Source organism: Lactuca virosa, chromosome 6 (genome assembly GCF_052849685.1).
Source record: "Lactuca virosa cultivar CGN04683 chromosome 6, Lactuca_virosa_CGN04683_v6, whole genome shotgun sequence".
Taxonomy (NCBI): Eukaryota; Viridiplantae; Streptophyta; class Magnoliopsida; order Asterales; family Asteraceae; genus Lactuca; species Lactuca virosa.
This window is the reverse complement of record NC_136431.1, coordinates 97,801,731-97,814,600: the sequence shown is the minus strand read 5'-3', so window position 1 is coordinate 97,814,600 and position 12,870 is coordinate 97,801,731.

The window sequence follows — 12,870 nt, the reverse complement described above, 5'->3', positions numbered from 1 at the left end:
AATCATCAACAATGGTTAAAAAATACTTATAACCATCATGAGTGTAATCTTTATAAGGTCCCCATACATCCACATGTATTAAATCAAATGGAGCTTTAGAAGTAGAAACACTATGTGGGAAAGGTAATCGAGATTTCTTAGATTAGGCACAAATCAAACAATGTTCAATAGAAACATCATCAGTATGTGAAGGAAGGGACAATAGAGATTTGAGTTTCAACAAAGGTACATGTCCAAATCTGGTATGCCCCAACATATTATTGGAATAAGAATTGAATACATGAGACATTGGTTTAGGAAACATACTGGAAACAGAAAGACAATAAGAAAGATTTTGTGTAAGATGATGAAAATCAAAAACATAGATATCATTGATTCTTTTCCCCATAATTCCAAGAGATATGCTACTCTTCGATGAGGGGTCCTGCATGAGACAATGCTCATCAGTAAACAAAACAAAGGTTTGTAATTGGGAAGTGAGTTTTGCAACAGAAACAAGATTGTACTGAAATGAAGGGACGAATAATACATTCTGCAATACAATGGATTCATGAATTTTGACATCACCATAATGAGAAATGGAGAGATGATGACCATTAGGCAGCCCAATTGAATGAGGCTGTGGAAATTTAGACATGGATAAGAAAAGATTACTGTTAGAGCACATATGATATGTGGCTCCAGTATCAATGATAAAAGATAAATGTGGTTGAAGATATGCAGAAGATTTATACACATTAGAAGCAAAATGTGCAAAAGAGAAGGGTTTACCATAATTATTCATGGCACCTTCTGTCACAAATGAGTTGACAAAACAAGAAACATATGGTTGAACACTTGTTTGACCGAGTAATTGAATTTGTTGTTGATATTGTTCTTGAGAAAGAGAAGAAACAGGTTCAACAGTTGCAAGTTGAACAAATGACTTTGGCTCTTCCTTTCATGGCTTAGTAAATTTGAAATTGGATGGGAAACCAATTAAGCGATAGCACTGAGATTTGGAATGGCCATTCTTCTTGCAATGAGCACAAACAAGAGATTTGTTTGAAGAATTAGATAAGTGATTAGTTGAAACATTCATTGCAATAGCATCAACACTAACAGCAGATGGCAGATTAATGTCTCTTCGACGTTCCCTTTGAATTATCATTGAATAGTCAATTGAAACAGAATGTAAAGGCTTCATCATCAAGATCTGACCTCGAAGCCCTTTATAGCTATCATTAATCCCATCAAGAGTTGAATTAGACGTTGATCATCAAAATATTTGAGAATTCCTGTAGAAGCAGCACATGTACACTCCGGAATTCCTTGAACTATGCGAAGTTCATCCCAAATCTTCGTGAGTTTAGTGATGTAGGTTGAAAAGTCATCCGATCCTTGAGATAAAGAGTAAAGTTGTTGTTAGATGTGATAAATGAGAGCACCATCAGATTGTTCAAATCGTTGAGTTAATTCTTTCCAAATTTCATGAGCAGATTGAAGAAACAAAACACTTTCAACGATATTGTTATGTAGAGAATTGAGAATCCAACTGGTAACCATGGAATTAACACGATACCAGTTGGCGTATATGGAGGATGTAGAAAATGGCTGAGAAATTGAACCATCAACGAATCCAAGCTTGTTCTTGGCTTATAAAGCAATGATCATAGATCGTTTCCATGCTGAGAAGCCAACACCAGAGAAAACATTGGAAACTAAAACAGAGCTTGGATTATCCGAAGATCCAAGATGATATGGATTAGAAAGATCAATAGAATTGGATGAATTTTGGGAATTTTCAGAAGAAGACATGATGTAATGAAGAAATAATCGATCAATTGAATCAAACAATTGGAAATTTGAAAGAGATGCGGAAGAAAAGGATCAAATCTGATACCATGTTCATGTTCAAAAGATCAATTTGAGAAGAAAGAATTATTGAAAAGAAACTTCTTCTTATTACTCTTCTGAACTACTACTGAACTATTACACATATGTACAATAAATAACATTAAGCATCAAGAGCGTCTAACTAACTTGTAACAGACTAGGAATTAGAAAATGACAAAACTACCCTTGGTAGTTAAAACTAATTAACTGTCATATTAGCTTAGCTAACACTCCCGCACGATATATTAGGATCCTTGAAAACAGTTAAATCAAAAAATAGCAACATCTTTTTAATAATGTTTTTACTAGAGCATCATATTTTTTGTGTATGACCTAAAATAATTTGTTTACTAATTAGTGTTTATGTGTTATATAGCATCACATACATAAAAACATGTATGTAAAAAAGTGAACATGTTAAAAAAGCATACATAAAAGTAAGAAGTAAAAAGTTATAAAATAAAGATTCTATAAAAACAAATTTAAAAAAAATTGTCAAAAAAGATAAAATTAGTAGAAAAAACAAATTTCTAAAATAGTTAAGAATTTAAAAGAAAAAAAATATAGTTGTAAAAGAAGCTCGCACAAAAAAATGTTTTGGGTCAATCTGTAAAAAAAATAAAAATTCAATAAAAGTTATAAAAAATGAATGTTTTGGGAAAAAAAATAGTATATGACTAGAATTAGTATGAAGCCAATGAATTGATGGATATATTCTAGGGTGAAATTAGAATAATCTAGAACCTTAGGTTAAATTTGAAATAGTTAGAATCTTAGAGGTAAATTTCGAATAGGGTGTTGTTAATAAGACACCTCTTGTACACCCCATTGACCACTTTTTAAAAAGTCAACCTATAATTAACTACTTATAATCAGTTTTTTCGGAAAACAATGCAATTTCAACCAATAAAAAAATTTCAAAATTAAATTAAGGTGTCTATATGGTAAAATGAGGTGTCTTTTTAACCAACCCCTTTCGAATAACCGAAGAAGTTAAAGAAATAAGAACATAAAAAGAAGTTGAGTGTTACCGGTGGTGAAAAGAAAGAGTTGCTACAAAAACATTCCATTATTGAAAAGGAGATTGATAGGGGAAATGCTAATATAATATCGGTGAACGACCGTGATAATATTATTATTAAGCTTCGTGATTTTCAAAAAATAGAGATGTTGGACTTGAGTCATAGAGAGATGTTAATGGGTGATTGGGATTCGGATAATGTTACCAATACTGTCGCAATTTTAAATTGTTTTTATTTGGTGTTGTTGTTGCGAATGAACTTGCAAAAATCGAAATTATATTGGGGTAGGGGTGGATTTTGATGTTGTCAACCATATGGCTAATTTGACGGTTTGTGTTGCTGGAAAATTTCCTTTCTTGTATCTGGGTATTCTGGTGGGACTCACTATGACCGGCAAAGTAAAAAAATGATGGGTATTTTAAAAAATAGACATAAAAAATTGGATTTCCGGATATAGACATGAATTCCGCGAAGGTAGCTCCGCGGAGCTCCGCGGAATGGCAAAATCATAAATAAATGAGTGTATTAAAAAAAAAAAAAAAAACTCAAGATCCATTCCGCGGAGCTACCTCCGAGGAATGAACTCATTCCGCGGAGGTAGCTCCGAGGAATGAATCTTCATTTTTTTTTCTTCACATCGATTCTTCGAAGTTTATATTCATTCCCCAACTAATTATTTTCAATCAAAGATTATCATACTATCATAATCTTTTTCTTGAAATAATTAGTTGTGAAACTAATATAAACCCCGAAAAAAAGATGTGAAAAAAAAAAAAAATTCTAATGATCCATTCCGCGGAGCTACAGTACATTCCGCGGAGCTACCTCCGCGGAATGCATGTCTATACCTGGAAATGTCCATTTTCATGTCTAAATTTTGAAATTACCCCCCATTTTTTACTATTGCCGGTATTTTCCCCCTGACTATGACACAATAAAGGGTGGAAAGTGATTGTTGATAGATTCGAGAAGAAGTTATCTAAATGCAAAGCAAATATGCTTTCTATTGGTCGAAGATCAAGCCTTTTGTTGGCTGTTCTTGGATGACTTGGACTATATAATATATCATTTTTTTATGGGTTGGTTAAAAAGACACTCATTTTTACCATATACACATTCTAATTTAATTATGAAATATTTTTATTGGTTGAAATTGCATTGTTTTCCGAAAAAACTGATTATAAGTAGTTAATTATAAGTGACTTTTTATAAAGTGGTCAATAGGGTGTCTAAGGGGTGTCCATGTCTACGAAGACATGTGATGCAATATTTTGATGGTTAAATATGGATCTTCCTAGGTCCTTGGGAATTGTGGACTTAATTATGTGGGTGGAGTTGGGTGGTTTAGAAATTAGAAGTAAAGAAACACGCCGTGTTTACAGAAAGCATGCGGATAAAAGATATTATTTTTCATTCGATTGTTTATTTATCGTTTTTTTTTTTGTTTGTTTTCAAATAGATATCATAAGAGAAATATTACTTGGGGTTTCTTGGCTCCAAAACCCAATGAACTTTGTGTAATTGTCCTAGCTTTTTTGCTAGTTTTGGTATATATAATCATTAAACTGTTAAAAAAAAGACTAAACCATATAATGTAGAAAGTATGATGGTTAAATTTAAAATATCCCAAAAACTTAGAGGTAAAATAAATAAATAAAGTGAGATAAGCAATGGTTTGGGGAAGAGCCTTAAACACATGAGAAATAAGTAGCCTTGCTTACCGGTTACCAATAGACTGAGATCATTTTTAGTTTAAAATACGGCAGTCGATATTTATTTATAACATTTAAAAAGACAGTAATAGGTGATGGTTGATGAATGACACATATACTATTCATCCTTTGTGAATTTTAAAAATACATAATGTACTACTTATTAGCATAATTTAAATCAAATAATCAAATGCTAAACGCTAATAAACTTTTTGATTTCATGTTCTTGCCTTGATTATATTGGCTTAATCATGTTAGCAAATGGTCCACTAATGAAAATTTGAAAACCGTGTTGACTTTAAAAGTAAGGTGAACTATCTGCCAAACGAATCATAATGTTGTTGAAATTGTAATAAGTTTTATACTATTAATTTTTAATTTATTCATAAAGTAGATATGATCCCAAAAGTTAAAATCAATTTATTGCTAGGGAAATTGGAGAGAGGTGTCTACAGTGAATCTGAAAAAGTAATATTCAAAAAGAAAATCACAATTCTTATAAATTCAATGGAATAATCCATATAATTATTCTTTTGAAAAGAATTTATGAACAAGAATGAGATTTCTAAGAACTAAAGACCGAAGGGAAAGAATTCTTTCGACCCCTTTGAACTAGTACCACATTTGATGAAAGTATACCCAAAAAGGATCCATTTTAGCATAATAGATCAAACAAATGAAAGCAAATCTAATAGACATAAAAGCAATCAATAAATGAAAACATGCATCAAGGCATTGGCATTTTTCTATGTATTCTTACATGATCAACTTTACATGATCACACATGAAAATACAAAAGGTTTTAGAGTAACCTACCCAATAATTCAATTGACTAGGAGTTTACACATTAAACTTGGTGTATAAGAAAGGTTTACGTTATATATATATATATATATATATATATATATATATATATATATATATATATATATATATATATATATATATATATATATATATATATATATCAATGGAAAAATGATATTTGCTAATTCATCAGTTTTTTGGAATATGATATGTTTCCAAAATAAGTATCTCTGGGAGCATTGACCTACAGTCGCTAGTCGCTGATCTCTTTTTTGGAGAGGGGAAAACTGTTACAGCGGGAGAAGGTTGGAAGAGATGAGGTTACAATGAAATTAAACTTGTTATAGTCGGTCAAGTGACATTTTTAACAGGTCAAACGATAGTTTATGTCCTTAATGTACCAAAAAAAAAAAGATGGGTGACCTTTTAAAATAAACACGAAAATTTCGATGGGCTAATATGACATTTGCCCTGAAGAATAGGATGGTTTCTTAGAATCCACAAAAGATTTTGAATGTCTTTTAGGATCGTGTAAATCAATGTCTGAATTTGATATTTTGCCCCTTGTGTCTAGGTTTCCACGAATTTTAAATTATTAGGATAGTCCTACAAAGAATAAATTTGATTATATGCACACAAAGAAAGTGATGAAAACCATATGATTGGAGAAATTTTTTGTTTCCAAAATGTATTACTTAATGAGTATTTACATCTATAAGTGGATAAGAATGGCAGTAGTTATCAATAGTTACGATAAGTTACAAGAAGTTATATGTCAAAAGCGAAATCATTGATGTTGTAAAAAAAAAAAAGAAGAAAAAAAAAAGGATAAAACCAAGTAGCCTTAAAGCAGCAGCATGAGCTGTCATCTACCATGAAAATATACTTCATAATTCATATTTTCCATAACACTTCAACATAATAAAGTCTGTTTTTGGAATGGGGCACCGCCCCACTCCTCTCGAGGTGCTCTTGTTTTAGAAATAAATGTGTATTAGAAAATGTTGAATCTATATTCTTAATGAAAATGGTTAATCCACTTAATTTTTATATAAGTATATTACACATTTTAAATATTAGAGAATCGGAAAGTCCTAAGATTGAAATCGTCAACCCATTTGAATATCCAAAGATAACATACAAACAAGTTCTAAGAAACTATCAAGTAAAAAATACGTGACACTATTATCAAGTCATGTGTCCCAATCTATTCTTGATCGTATAAAAGTCAAGTCCAAAACTTTATGAAGTACGGTTACACTTAACGATCATATATGTAATTCCTTTATTTTTATATACCCGCTTACATTTTTACGAAGGCACTATTGATAGGTGCATTTTATTTACTATAATTTATTTTAACATAATTTATTTCCTTTTAGTTTAATGGGGTATAGGCTACACCCACACCTAAAGCACCCCGGGTAGACCAAGAGCTAACAATCAAGCCCAATACAGATTATACAGGTTGGCCACCGCTTCAACGAGCCGACCACCGGTATAATAATCACGTATCTACCATACAAGATCATACCAAATAGCATCCCAGGAAACACAGAAAAGAAAGCTTATTTTATTAAAGGGTTCTACCCTTGCAACCTATGGACTAACACATGACACATGCAAGAAAGCCATAAATTGAACCAAGCCTTACCTATATAAAGGTAATTTCTTGTTACAGATGGGGGATGAAAAAACAGGAAGGCATTTTTTATAAAATGCAGCACAAGCAATATCTAATTTAGGCATCGGAGAGCAATAGCGGGGTCCAACCCTCATTATGACTTTCTAACATAGTATTTGCTGATCTTGTGCAACATGACTTTCCTGGTGTTCATTAGACGCATCCCCACGAGGATAACTATCAAGACACACGGAAGCCCATGTAGTAACATTGGCGTCATCCGTATTGAAAAGTGCAGAGCAAACAACTAACTTCGCACCCACAGTCCGACTCACCTTTCAGCCCAATCAACCTGATTCCAGCTTTCACACCGATATTTGTTACAACACTGGTGATGGAGCAACTCGTAGCTTCCTCATCACAACCGCTTGCCTTGACAACAACCCGACCAAGTGGCCAGCAAGAATAGGGTCCAAATGCTCAACCATCAGGAAGCGGGAGCAGAGCTAGATATATGCTATCCGTCACAGTTGCAACGGACACCAGATCAAGTACCGGAGGGAGAAAGACGACCAACAAGCCAACTAAATCAACAACTAAAAATAACAAGCTAGTAGTATAGACCTTGCCACCTTTGTTACAACAACATTTAGCAACAACAACGTTAGCACAACAAAACATGCCATCATGTATACCGTTACCATCACCATTCCCATATACACATTATCAAGCATTTTGGCCTCTTCAGCAACAAGCTTATACTTTGTACCCCATGCCCGAGGACCAGATGGCAACACACGTATAATAACCAAACCAATTGCTAATTAGAAACAACATTCAAGACCTAACGAGTAATGTAGGAGGTGGACGAGTTTTAAGGTCGAATAATTCACCATTGGTACGAAGCATATGTGTATACCAATTACCACCAGGAGAAAATATACCTGAAATTTCAAAATATAATGGGATGGGAGATCCTGATGACCACATTGAAAATTATCGATCAATTAAGAGAGGAGTTCGTCAGACATTTTGTCCAGTAAAGAAGGTACACAACCGATGAACAAGCTATTCTAGGGTGCCGACAACGAGAAGATGAGACCCTAAGCGCTTTCGTTTGATGTTTCAACAAGGCTACCTTTAACACCAAGTGAAAGCAGAGAATATGGTGATCGTCATGTTCACATACAGGTTATGAACATGAGCATTGTTAAAAAAACTTGTGGGCAAACAACCTATGTACCAGAAGGAGATGATGGAAAGGGTCCATCGCTACATGAAACAAGAAGAACCAGCATTTGAAAAGCTAAGAACCGGCCAAGTGGAAAGACCTAGTGTACAAAACGATAGCCGAGCACCGTATGTAAGAACCCAGGCAATAGAAATCCCAAGGTACCAAAATATGAGGCAGTTCTGAAAAAATCTTTTTCCTAACACAAGCAAAGGTGGTATAGTGACAAGAGGTGTTAATCGAAATGAAGTGGCGACAATTTGGGAACACAAAAAGAATAGAGGGAAGACATGAGAATAGGCAAGGACCAAGGATCATGGTAGATACCGTGAGTTCCATGAAACTAAATGTTATGATACCATTGAATATATCATGTTACGTCGTGAATTGGAAAATAGAATGCAGGCTAGGGATGAGATTTAGAACTGAAAAACCGTACCGGAACCAGAACCAGAACCATTAGAACCAGAATACGTAGAATCGGTTCCGATTTTGGGTTTAAGGTATGCATTTATCCGGGTTTTAGGTCCTTCGGGTCCGGTTAAATCTGGTTTAAGAACCAGAACCGTGTTAGGATCTGGAACCGGTTTTAGGGTTCGGAACCGGTTTTTGTGAAAAGTTTAAAACATGCATATCTCATTTGTTTGACGTCGAATTGGCATGAGGTTTTTTCCAGAGTGTATTTTATAGTTTGTACATGATTCTAGACTATAATTTTGTCATTTTTGGGTTCCTATTCATTTACTTATAGTCCCTCAAAGTCGGGATATCAATGTTGGAAATTTTATCTTTTTGGTTTTTTTTTGTATTCTATGAAAGTTTTAAAACATGCATAATTCGTTTGAAGTCATAATAGCATGCGGTTTTTTTCCAAGCTGTAGTTTAGAGGTTGTACATGATTTTAGATTATAATTTTATTATTTTTGGTTTCATATTCATTGATTTACAGTCCCCCAAAATCGGGATATCAAAGCTGCAAATTTTCTGTTTTTCAGCTTTATTTTTATATTCTGTGTAATTTTAAAACATGCATATCTAATTCGTTTGAAGTTAGATTATCATGAGGTTTTTTGAAACTCATAGTTTAAATTTTGTACATGATTTTAGACTATAATTTTGTCATTTTTGGTTTAATATTCAATGATTTACCGTCCCCCGAAGTCAGGATATCAAAGATGAAAATTTTCAAAGTTCAACCACTTAATAATTACCAAAAAATTCATGTTTTTCCGGTTCTACACCCACTTTACCCGGTTCCACATGACATATTTTGATGTTTCTGGGTTTTCCGGTTCTAGACCCACTTTACTCGTTACCTTTCCCGGAACAGTATCGGAACCGATTCCTATATATCGGCCTGGTTTTCGGTCCTATAAAATCTCGTTAACTGGTTCTCGGGTTTTCCGGGTCCGGGTCTACTGGTCTGGGTTTGGAACCACTCTCATCCCTAATGCAGGCGCATAAATTAACATATTTAATAAAAGGACTTAGGTTTAAGCATTTGGAAAATATAAAACCTGCTGAGCCGAAGACGAAAGGTCCGGGGAAAAATGAAATCTTCATGTTCAGGGAAATGGGCCAAAAAGAAGCACAAACGGAATGGGAAGAGTATACGTTTATGTTCGATGTATGAGATTACAACAGTAATAGCAAGGTTCTGAATCACATGAGGTGTGGGCTTGACGGCAAGGTCAAAGTTAAGCCACAACGAGCCTTGGTGAGCCATGACGTTTTTCAAGGCATGACTATTTTATATACATTAAATAAGATAAATCATATAATTATTGAATTTTATTAAGTATATCAAGTTTTTAGAAGTGATATATTAATATTTAATAGACAAAGTTAACAAAAACTCAATTATTTTAGGCAAAAAAAAAACGCGCCTTGAAAGAAACTCGCGCCATAACGCAATAAGGCGCGCCTTGACACGTTATTTGGGCGCCACACTTATCAAACTTGCTTTGGACATTTACGTAACAGCTACACCATGCCTTGTGCCATGCTACGCTTTAAGGTGCGTTATGGCGTGCTTTTTAGAACCATGAGTAATAACCATAGAGGAGATGAGCCAATCATAGTAGGAGGATTCATGAGAAAAAACTATGTGAATGAAATTTACGCAGATAGTGGATGTTATGTTGGACCTATATGCTCAAGAATCATTGTTGAGTGACATTGCTAATGATATATGATCCTATGAGGTCACGCCTTAATCAAGTTGGCACTTATTGAATATTTATTAAGTAATTTGTTATTAACAAATAACTTCAACTCTTGTATCTAGTTAGAGAAAAATTATTGTCTTATGAAAATTATATTATAAGAAGTAGAAAATAGTCATTATATGATATGTACCATATTATAAGTCATGTACAATGTTTTGGAAACTTTGGTTAACCATGATTAAATCGATGACTTACTTTACCATGGTTAAAAGACTAGTAAGCAACTTTTGTTTTCTTTAGGGCCATATGGCCATAAGTTTTCGAGGCATGGAGGTTGCTTGTCAACCTCCATCCTCTTGTCCCCCATGCCTCTCTTTTGTAGCAAATACTTTAGAGTATTATATTCAAAAGGCTTTAATTTTCATGGGGTATTTAAAGAGGATCTTATGCATGAAAAAGGTTGCTAGTTTTTGGTCTTATACTCCTTCCCATTCTCTCTAAAAGCTGAGAGCATCCTAGCAAGAAGCTCTCTCCACTTTTGAAGTTGTTACCCGACTTTTGGTGTCTACTTTATGTCTTCCTTTTAGAGCTTAATTGTTTAAACACTTAAGACTTAAATAACAAAGTCATACAAGAAGAAATCTAGAAATTTTGGTACCTTATTCTTGGTGGTGGATAATTATAGAGAAGATCAAGCTTCTTGTTCTTTCCATCTTCATCAGTACCCTAAATCCAAGAGGGTCCAAAGGCTTTAAAGTTTGTTATTTCTAAACACCATATGGTTATCTTAATATCATTATAACCACTTTAAAAGGATCCTTGATGGTTTGGTTTTGTTACATACTTGAAATTTAGTAGAAAATCTTATAGCTTCCGTTGCCGGTTTTTGTGAAAAACTATCTATTTTATGTATCAAACTCATCAGTGGTATCAAAGCCATGTTTTAAATGTGTAACATCCCAAAAATACCAACTAAAAATTTCATTTTTAGATTAGGTTAATACATAAAACATCGTTATAGAATGTTCATAACAAAATATTCAGAGTACGTCCCAGAAAATCCACAGTGCGGAAAACATGAGAGTGTGTGATATGCCGCTACCGCGCCGGCTCCTGTCCCCTAGCTGAAGAGGTACCTGAAAACAAAACTATAAAACGTAAGCACGAAGCTTAGTGAGTTCCCCCATAATGCCACATACCATGCAATCATATAATGAACAGCTAAGAGATACGAGCCTCGCCCACACCCATAGAGATACGGGCCTCGCCCACACTCTACTAACTAGGAGATACGTGCCTCGCCCACACTCTACTTTCTGAGAGCTGCGGGCCTCGCCCACGCTCTGTTATCCATGGAGATACGGGCCTCGCCCACACTCCGCTACTAATCCATAACATACAAGTATCACACAGACAACAAGTATAAGCAATTCTATCATACTGGCATATATCACAATCAAACTCAGCTATGAGATACGGGCTCCGCCCACACTCCGATACTAACATATCTTCTATACGGGCCGACCTTGGTGCCTTAGACCCGTCCCTACTGGAAGGAAACTCACCTCGAGAGTAGCTGCCGAAAACCTGCTCAGACTACGCCTGGCTGCCGCACCGGTAATCCCTCCGGCTATAAATCCGTAAACATGGATTAGGTACTCATAAATACCCCTAAGGTCAAATGACCGGTCAAAGTCAACTCCTTGGTCAAAGTCAACCTTCTGATTGACTGGACTCGCCGAGTCCATATGGCGACTCGCCGAGTCCTTCTATGTCTAGCCCGACTCTGACTCATCGGGTCCCTGTTCCCACTCACTGAGTTAGCCTGACTCGCTAGACGGGGACAACTAACAAACCCGCGACTGGACTCGCCGAGTCCAAGGGGGTGACTCGCCGAGTCCGACGAACAGATCTCACAAATCGCTCCAATCTTCCATCAGAACATCAACCTTGGAGATTTGGAGATTCTGGGACTATAGCTACACGTTAAATTGCTAATTCCACGTGCGACTACGGAGGGTTGGACCTCCTACACTTAAACCCTTCTTATCCTAGTGACTGATCATATGACTCGCCGAGTTGGAAGAACAACTCGTCGAGTTCAAGGCTATATTCAAGGGACTCGCCGAGTTTGAAGAACGACTCGCCGAGTACCAGGCAATCTTCATAGGACTCGCCGAGTTGTTTATCCAACTCGCTGAGTCTAAGGCCATCTTCATGGAACTCGCCGAGTGCACTTTGGCACTCGCCGAGTACCCTTCGACTCTTCACCCATTCTGGCCAAAACTGAGACATGCAATGGTTCCAAACCATAAATCTAAGCTCCTAGGGCATAAACACACGGAGTTTGGGAGGTTTAAGGTCTTGAAATCCACATATAAGGGACAAAAAGGGAATCTATTATACTAAAGATTAAGAAGGAGCTTTCTTA